Source organism: Pistacia vera, unplaced genomic scaffold (genome assembly GCF_008641045.1).
Source record: "Pistacia vera cultivar Batoury unplaced genomic scaffold, PisVer_v2 Contig142, whole genome shotgun sequence".
NCBI lineage: Eukaryota > Viridiplantae > Streptophyta > Magnoliopsida > Sapindales > Anacardiaceae > Pistacia > Pistacia vera.
The window spans coordinates 154,209-162,543 of record NW_022195489.1 but is presented as its reverse complement, the minus strand read 5'-3'; the positions used below and the strand labels follow the sequence as shown (position 1 = coordinate 162,543).

Below are 8,335 nucleotides of genomic sequence, written 5' to 3'. Positions count from 1 at the left end.
TGCACTTTTAGGGATCACGGGTATTTTTGTTGTGTTTTTAGGGAGTAAGGCCTAAAAATAATATTCGGTTCGGATGAGAGATGATGTTGGCGAGAGAATTTGTGATGACTAGAAATAAACGGATTGGGAATCGGAGTTGAATTGAAGAAGTTATGGAGCTTTGAAGTGAAGAGGAGATTCTAGATTACGCTCCAGTTTGAGCATGCCTCAGTGTTTCAACTATAACTTGAGTTGTAGATACCGTGTCGAGATGAAAGGGCTAAATTTTATATGTTAACCACATTTCCATCATTATCATGCTAAAAAATCACCATCTCTGGAGTACTGAAGAATGATGCAAGGTTAGCAAAGGAATTGGACCATGCCGCAGCACAGTGCCGGGGCACAATCATGACAGCTAGAAATTTTTCTTCCATTTTTGACTAGGAAAATAGGGTTTAAGAGTCCTAAACTAACTAGAATTAAGGAAAACAAAACCCTAACCCTTGTGGGATATAAATAGAAGTCTTTTAGCATCATTTTGGGAAATTCTTTGAGAGATAAAAAAAAAAAGAACAAAGATATTCAAGAATTGAAGAAAAAAGGGAGATTAAAGAAGGCTTGGAGAAGAAGAATTGGAGGAGATTATCATTGACTTCATTAATCCAACCAAGTTTCACTAAGTTTTTCTTCTTCTTTGTTATTATTATTTGTTATGAATAATACAATGACGTTCTCATAATTATTCATGAAGAACTAATTCTTTTGTGATTGAGGGTGATTTCAAAACCCTAGACATGTCTTGTGATTAAAAAAATCTGCATCTTTTTATCTTTCGATCCCTCTTGGTTATGTGATTATTTCTCTGAAAATAGGGTCTAACTAGATTTTTCTAATTGTTTAAGTGGCCAATTAAATCGTTAGGAATAATCTATTAATGCTAATTTAGGTTGTTTAGTACAAAATCACTTTATTAACCTAAATAACTAGTGGTAAAGTGTATGTCTGCATACATAGGGGGTAATCACTCAAGATAACTAAACCGACTATATGAGTTTAGCCTTGATTCAGTAGGTCTCTTGCAACTTAATGCTTTTATTACTTTGAATCTAGAGATCGTATCCTAGGTTATTTAATAAATAGGGAATTGGGTTATGATCGTGTCTAGTCCAACGACTCAGTAAGGAGACATGGGACTTATCAACGTTTGGTATTTTCTGAGTTGATGTGATCAAGAGGGTAGGAAGTTAAAAAGTGCTCTTATTATATGCAATCTGTGTCTAGTGGTGGCGAAAAACCCTTCAATCTCGTTTATCTCATTGATTTCTCTTTCACTATTAGTTGCTTGATTTACATTGTTTGCTTTTAGTTTGTTAGTTTCTGTCGAGTTTTTATAATTCGTGACAAACCCCGTTAGAAATAGATAATTAATTAAATTCACTAATCCTCTGCGGGAAAGACCCTTACTTGCTCTTTGTTACTACACGACTTTGTACTAGAATTTAGTGATGTAAAATTAGATGTTACATTTGCAAGCATCAATTTTTGGCATTGTCAAATGCAGCCAAAGAGGCAGTTCCGATCAGGAAGTTCATTACAGAACTTGGTGTGGTTCCAAGCATTGTTGATCTAGTACAAATATTCTGTGATAACAATAGGATCATTGCTCAGGCCAAGGAACCACGGTCTCATCAGAGATCTAAACACATACTCAAATGTTTCCACTTGATCAGGGAAATTGTTCAGAGGGAAGATTTGCAAATAATCAAAGTACCTATCAATGACAACATCTTAGACCCGCTTACGAAAGCTTTGTCGTAGTAGACGCATGATAGGCACTTGGCCTCATTTGGTATTAAATACATAAATGATTAGCTATAGGTGCAAGTGAGAGATTGTTAGAGTAGATGCCCCAGAGCCAATCATATTGTTGTATGTTGACTCTATGGATCATGATTATTCAATCTATAAAAGGCATTATTTATATTATGTAAAGCACATTTCATATGTATGTATTAATAGATGCCCTTAGAGTGGTTAGACCATGACGAGGGAATCAAGCAGTGATAATTCTTAATTGTGAGATCCTTATGATCACTTATGGTGGTCATTCTAGAAATATCTATAGCCCCAGTATGATCCTAACTTAGGGCATAGATAATACGGTAAGACTATCATATAGTTGAATGACCTTACCGAAAGGTAGTGACAGATCTCACATGTCAAGGTTGTTTTATTCACAAGTTCGCCGGATTGGCCCATTAAAGGATTCAATATAGATGGTAACCTCAATGTCCATGGAATACATCCTCTAACAGATGGTAGTGCATGTGGTCCTTAGACATGAGATCATCGGAGCGTCGTGTATAACTATTGGTGTAGTTTGGCACTAGCAAAACGTAATCCTATATAGGGTTATCGGTATGGTGGTGATTGGCTGCATTGAGAAGTACATCATGGCTATGGTGGATCGACAAATGATTCATAACTCTTGGGTACAGGAGACATTATCTCGGTGAGATATTCGGTAAGGGACAACGACCTTGAATCTGTGGTCACAATAGGATAAAGTTGGTGCTTGATTGGTCGATTGGTCTGATAACCAAATCTGAATATGTCAAAGTGGTTTATACTTGAAGCTGACATTATTTCTATGCTTCAAACCTTGATGAGATAATAGATGATGAAAGGATTTAATTGCACGGTATCCATATTATTGATAAGTAGCGAATATGCTAAATCTAAATCTGTCAGATGGTCATGATGTCTTCCTAGAGGCCAATCTTAGTTTGTGTATAATGAGACAATTAATAGGGTGTTGATCACGATATCACTAACTACTGACATGATGAGGAGCATTCGGGTCACACACTTAAAAGGCAATTTAAAGAAGATAACGAGTGAGGGGCATTTTCGTCATTTATTGACGAATGGGTATTTTAGTAAATCTTACAAAGCAATTAAATTTGCTGAAAAGGTTGTTGCTTGGATCCAATCCTGTATTGGATTTAATATGTAAAATTGATTATATATATATATATTGTAAATAAATAAAACGTCATTAATTAAATATATAAATTGGTGTATATATGTTTTAAATACTGAAATCATTATTAGATGAATAAAATTATAATGGATAGCAAAGTGATAGTGTGTTAATTCTTGCCTTTGTATGGATAGCAATTGAAAGGGATTTTTTTTTTTTTTCTCTTCTTTTTCTCACTCACTTCTTCTTTAAACTTCACAAATCAAAATAGCAAAGTGATAGTGTGTTAATTCTTGCCTTTGTATGGATATCGTAGGTTCACTCATATCCTAAGAGTGTGAACATTTTTCAACGATCAAGCGCTGGAGCCATCAACGTGGGTAAGAATCTAAAACTATGAATGGGTTTTTGATGTTATATAACATGTAAATAATGAATTTCTCATATATGGATTTTTGGGGCTTTAGGGTTTTAATCGGTAAATTTTTGTTTTCCGTTACCTATTTCTTTGATTAAATCCTAACAAAGCCATGATAACAAATTTTTATTAAGCCATACTTGCTTTGCGCTATGAAATGCAACAACTTTATTTTATTTGAACGTACTTAACCAAACGTCAGAAATCCAACTGTATTTGTTAGAACATATTTCCGTCTTTAGGCATTTCTAACCGATTTCTTTTGTTTCAAAACAACAGAAAACAATAATCGGTATCTCGTTTCTTAACTACCAAACCAGTGATTCCTTGAAAAATTTTCCACGGGAAAAACAGACATTGAACCAACGTACTTGAAATAAAGCAAACTAGCACTATAAATCCTCATGCCTGTGGAATGATGGAAAAGCTAGATATTAAGAAACAAATAATCAAGAGGGCACTCCCGCAGAAAACTCTTCTATCATCACCATGGCATTGCCTTTGAAAGCCCTCCCAGTATCGTTGTTGCTTTTAGCTTTTATATTGCCGTATTTCCTTGCTAATGCCCGTCATGCAGGGGGAGGTCATCATGAAAACTCAGTAGCACGTGCGAAAGCACTATGGATCAAAATTGAAGCCCAGTCGTTGGCAAAACGCACATGCGACCTTTTACGAGGAACGCAAAAACATTCGGTAAAATATATTCTTAAACCGTGGCTTGGAACTAAAATACCTTTCCCATATATGAGACCGTGTAAAAACTTACAATTTCGATTTGAACCTTCTCCCTGTTGGAATTTGTTTTTTTATTTTCTTTAAGTTTACATGGACCGAAAGTTGACATGTGAAACCATCTACTTATGTAATCTAATATGCTTTGAACAAATTTTAACGCAACCACAGTTTAGTACAACATCATGTTTTTCGAAGAAAAAAAGGGAATTTTTTAAAACGTGTCTAAATAAGAGAGATTTGGACCCAATAGAATGATTAGTTCAGGGTATGATCCGAAATTCATTATACGTTGACTTCCAGTTTTGTCTTGATCTTTGCATTACTCCTAAAGTTTACGCTGTGAAAATATTGATTACAGGTGGGGCTTGTGGTTATGAGGATGTAGCTACACAAGGCTATGGCACGTTACACAGCGTTGAGCAAAACTTTGTTTAACAACGGCCAAACTTGTGGTGCCTGTTATGAGATCAAATGTTTCAATAACCCTCAATGGTGCAGCCTGGAACCATCTCCTTGTCACGGCCACCGACCTTTGCCCACCAAATTTGGCTCTACCAAATGACAATGGAGGATGGTGCAACCCACCTCGTACCATTTCGACATGCCTACCCTGCATTCTCTCAGATTGCTGATACAAGGCTGGCATTGTCCCAATCCAATATCGAAGTTTCGCTTCTTTCGTTTCATCGTCTACATATATAAAACCTAATATTATGATTAACAAGTATTTTCTAACTACTTTTCCAATGTGCTCGTATTGCCAGTACTTTTAACAAAAGAATGAGGAAGGTCCTTTAAAACGGACCCGAAAAAGATAACACATAATCCTAGCTGAAATGAAGGTATAACTTGTCTGCGTTTCATTATTTATTGCAGACTTTCATGTCAAAAGAAAGGAGGGATTCGATTCACAATTACTGGAATCCTTACTTCAATTTAGTCTCAGTATGGAATGTCGGAGGCGCAGGAGATGTTGTTGGCGTGGCAGTGAGGGTGATAAAATTGAAATGGACGCCTATGAACAAATTGGGGTCAAAAGTGGGAGAGCAAGCAAAGATGACTGGGAGTCGCTATCCTTCAGAGTTAAGCAAGTGACGGTAAACATCAACCTCATGCGTGTTGTGCCGAACAACTGGCAATTTGGCCAAACTTTCGAGGGAAAGAACTTTAGTTAGAGAACGCAAATCTTTTATTCTATTGTCAGCTGCTCCATCTTCTTTGGAGTTGAATGATATTTTCGTTTGTCGTATTTGATTATTCCTAGCCACGACAAAACCATGCCTAACACCACTAGCCATTACCTTTAAGTGCTCAACTATAGTTGTGTAATAACATTTCCAAAAGACTATTTATACGAACTAAACTCTTTATTATAAGAGTTTGTTCATAAAAACAACAGTTCAATAAATTTTTTATTCTTTAAATAAAATTAAAGAAAGTTTTAAAATTCTCACTCTCTATCTCTATTATTAATAAAATTCAAGTTTTTATGCATTTTATTATATTTTTTCTCCTATTAAGTCCTCTCTTATTTATTATGTCTAATTTAAAGAGCCCATTAGATTTGAATACAAATTTTGTTCTCATATTAAAAATTAATGAAAATACTCTTTATTTATATAATATGCTCTTTAAAATAGTACTATTGAAAATACTCAAATAATTTAGTCAAATGAGTAATCATATCTCTAGATATTAAACCGAAAGAGGCCGTTGAGACCTAAGCTGTGAGTTGTTTACCAAGTTTGTAATTGAATCCAAGCAAAGTTAAATGCTCTTTTTTCCGTATACGTTCTTTCACCTAAAAAAAATAATTTATCATTAATTTTTTCCACCAGGCCTCGTGGTGTGCATTCGTAACAGGATAACCAATCCTAACAATAAAATATTGAGTTTTAGCGTTCGAGTCTTTCTTGCTTTGTTCATTGGATAGGAAGTGGGTTGTATGGATAGAATCTGAAACGGAGAAGCTCATGTACTTATAGTTCAATTTAGTGTTAAACATAAGGAAAAAAAAATTATATTTCTGGTGGCAGCTCAATTTCTTCTGTAATGACTTAGTGAGGAATGAAACGTCGCCTGAGGTTCTTCTTTTCTTTTTTTCTTTAAATAATTTCTTTTGTATTCTCAAAATACTATAAGATCTATAGGTATAACTATTTAATACTTGGTGCAATTGGAATGAGAATAAATAAATAGTGTTATATTTTAATACCAAAATCTGAGCTATCAACGCACACATCAAACCAAAACAAAAGAATACCACAAAATCGAACACACAAAACAAGCCACGATTTACCGTGGTTCACTTATCCTTTTATGATAAGCTACATCCACGTTGAGCTCAAAAACGGTATGAGCTCGCTGCACTTCCATTACCAGAAAACAGTCAAGATTCCGCAGATAACACTCACCAGATCTACCCATTTACAACAGCAATCAGCCTTACAATACCCCTCTGAATATCCAAACCCGAGAGGACAACACCACACCTGAATGTATAAAGCCCCTAATCACTCAACTGATACTCACAATCTGGAATGTAGAATCTCAACCCTAACACAGAGAAAAAGAACCGACTCAATAACCCTAGCACTGTATGTTTTTCTCTCCCTCAAAACTGAATGAACATACGCTTATATATGGTTTGACTCTGTGAGTGATCCTGGCCGTTCAATCTGAAACGCATCCTGTGGTTTGAATTCGCCAATTAATATGCCTAAAACGACGCCGTATTAGTGTTACTTAAACCGCTGTTTCAGCTCCATATTAAACAATCCCACCTTGAACACTGAAACAGACTCTTTGTCAGCTTGCCCTGTCCCATTCTGTCATAGCTCTTTATCACTCATGATTACTTGATATACAGCAAGTTCAAGCAGTGCTTGATTAGCTGGAGTGATATTTTGGTGCCCATATTGCTGGGTTCTCTTCTGTGGGTACCTTCTTCAGTTCAATGATTCCATTTGCAACTTGGTTCCTCACAAAGTGATAACGTACATCCACGTGTTTTGTTCTTCGATACACTGGATTCTTGCTTGATATGGATTGCACTCTGACTGTCTGATACACTGTAACCTTTCCACCAATTAGTTTTACTTCTGTCAGAATTCCTTTCAACCATAATGCTTCTTTAACTGCATCAGTAACTGCATTGTACTCTGATTCTGTTGAAGACAGTGCTACAATAGGCTGCAACTATGATTTCCAGCTTATACAATTTCCACCCAATGTGAAGTAGTATGCAGTTGTTGATTTCTTGGAATCCTTCACCTGCAAAATCAGCATCTACAAAACCAACCAGATCAAGTGTAGTATTTCTTTTACAGTATTCAAGGCCTACACAAACTTTACTGTTAATATACTTTAAGATCCATTTTAGAGCAGTCCAATGTTCCTCCAGATTGGACATATACCTGCTGAACATGGAATGGCAAAGGCTAGGTCTGGCCTAGTACTAATCAGACATACATCAGTAACCCCACCACATTTGCATAGGAACAGACTCCATTTTCAACAATTCTGACTTAGTTTTGGGGCATTAGACTTGCTAAGAAAACTGACTGGTAGGGGCATTGAGACCAGTTTGGCACCAGCCATGCCAACATTGTGACTAGTTTTAGTAAGTAAGACTGTTGTTGCAGTCTGAGTTCACATTTCTTTTTATCCCTGTTTATCTCCATGCCCAAAATTTTCTTAGCATTCCCTAGGTTTTTCATGCTGAACTCAGTGTTTAGTCTTTTCTTCAATTCACTGATTAAGGTTTTTGACTTACTATCAATAGCATGTCATCCACATTAAAAGCAAGTAAATAGGCAATTATTATCCATTTTAAAGTAGAAGCAACTATCTATTGGCTTCTAGTGAATCCTATGCCTATATAAAGGTGTCAAACCTTTTGTACCATTGCCTAGGGGACTGTTTTAACCCTACATGGATCTTTTTACAGGCAGCATGGTCAGGAATTTCGGATCAGTAAACCCCATGGTTGGCTCATATAGATTTTTTCCTCTAGTGTTCTATGAAGGAATGCAGTTGGTACATCCAACTGCTCTAGTTCTAGTCTTGATAAGCTACCACAGATAGCATTAACCTAATTGTTTTGTATTTTACCACAGGGGAGAAGACTTCATTAAAGTCTATCCCCTCCCTTTGAGTAAACCCCTTAGCCACAAGTCTAGCTTTGTACCTAGGTGGATCAACTATGGATATACCCT

At 36.0% G+C, this 8,335-nt stretch overlaps 1 pseudogene; it reads left to right on the top strand.

The window, feature by feature from the left end:
• The first annotated feature begins 3,872 nt into the window (after positions 1-3,872).
• Positions 3,873-5,178, top strand: LOC116123355 (annotated as a pseudogene).
• Positions 5,179-8,335: the final 3,157 nt, after the last annotated feature.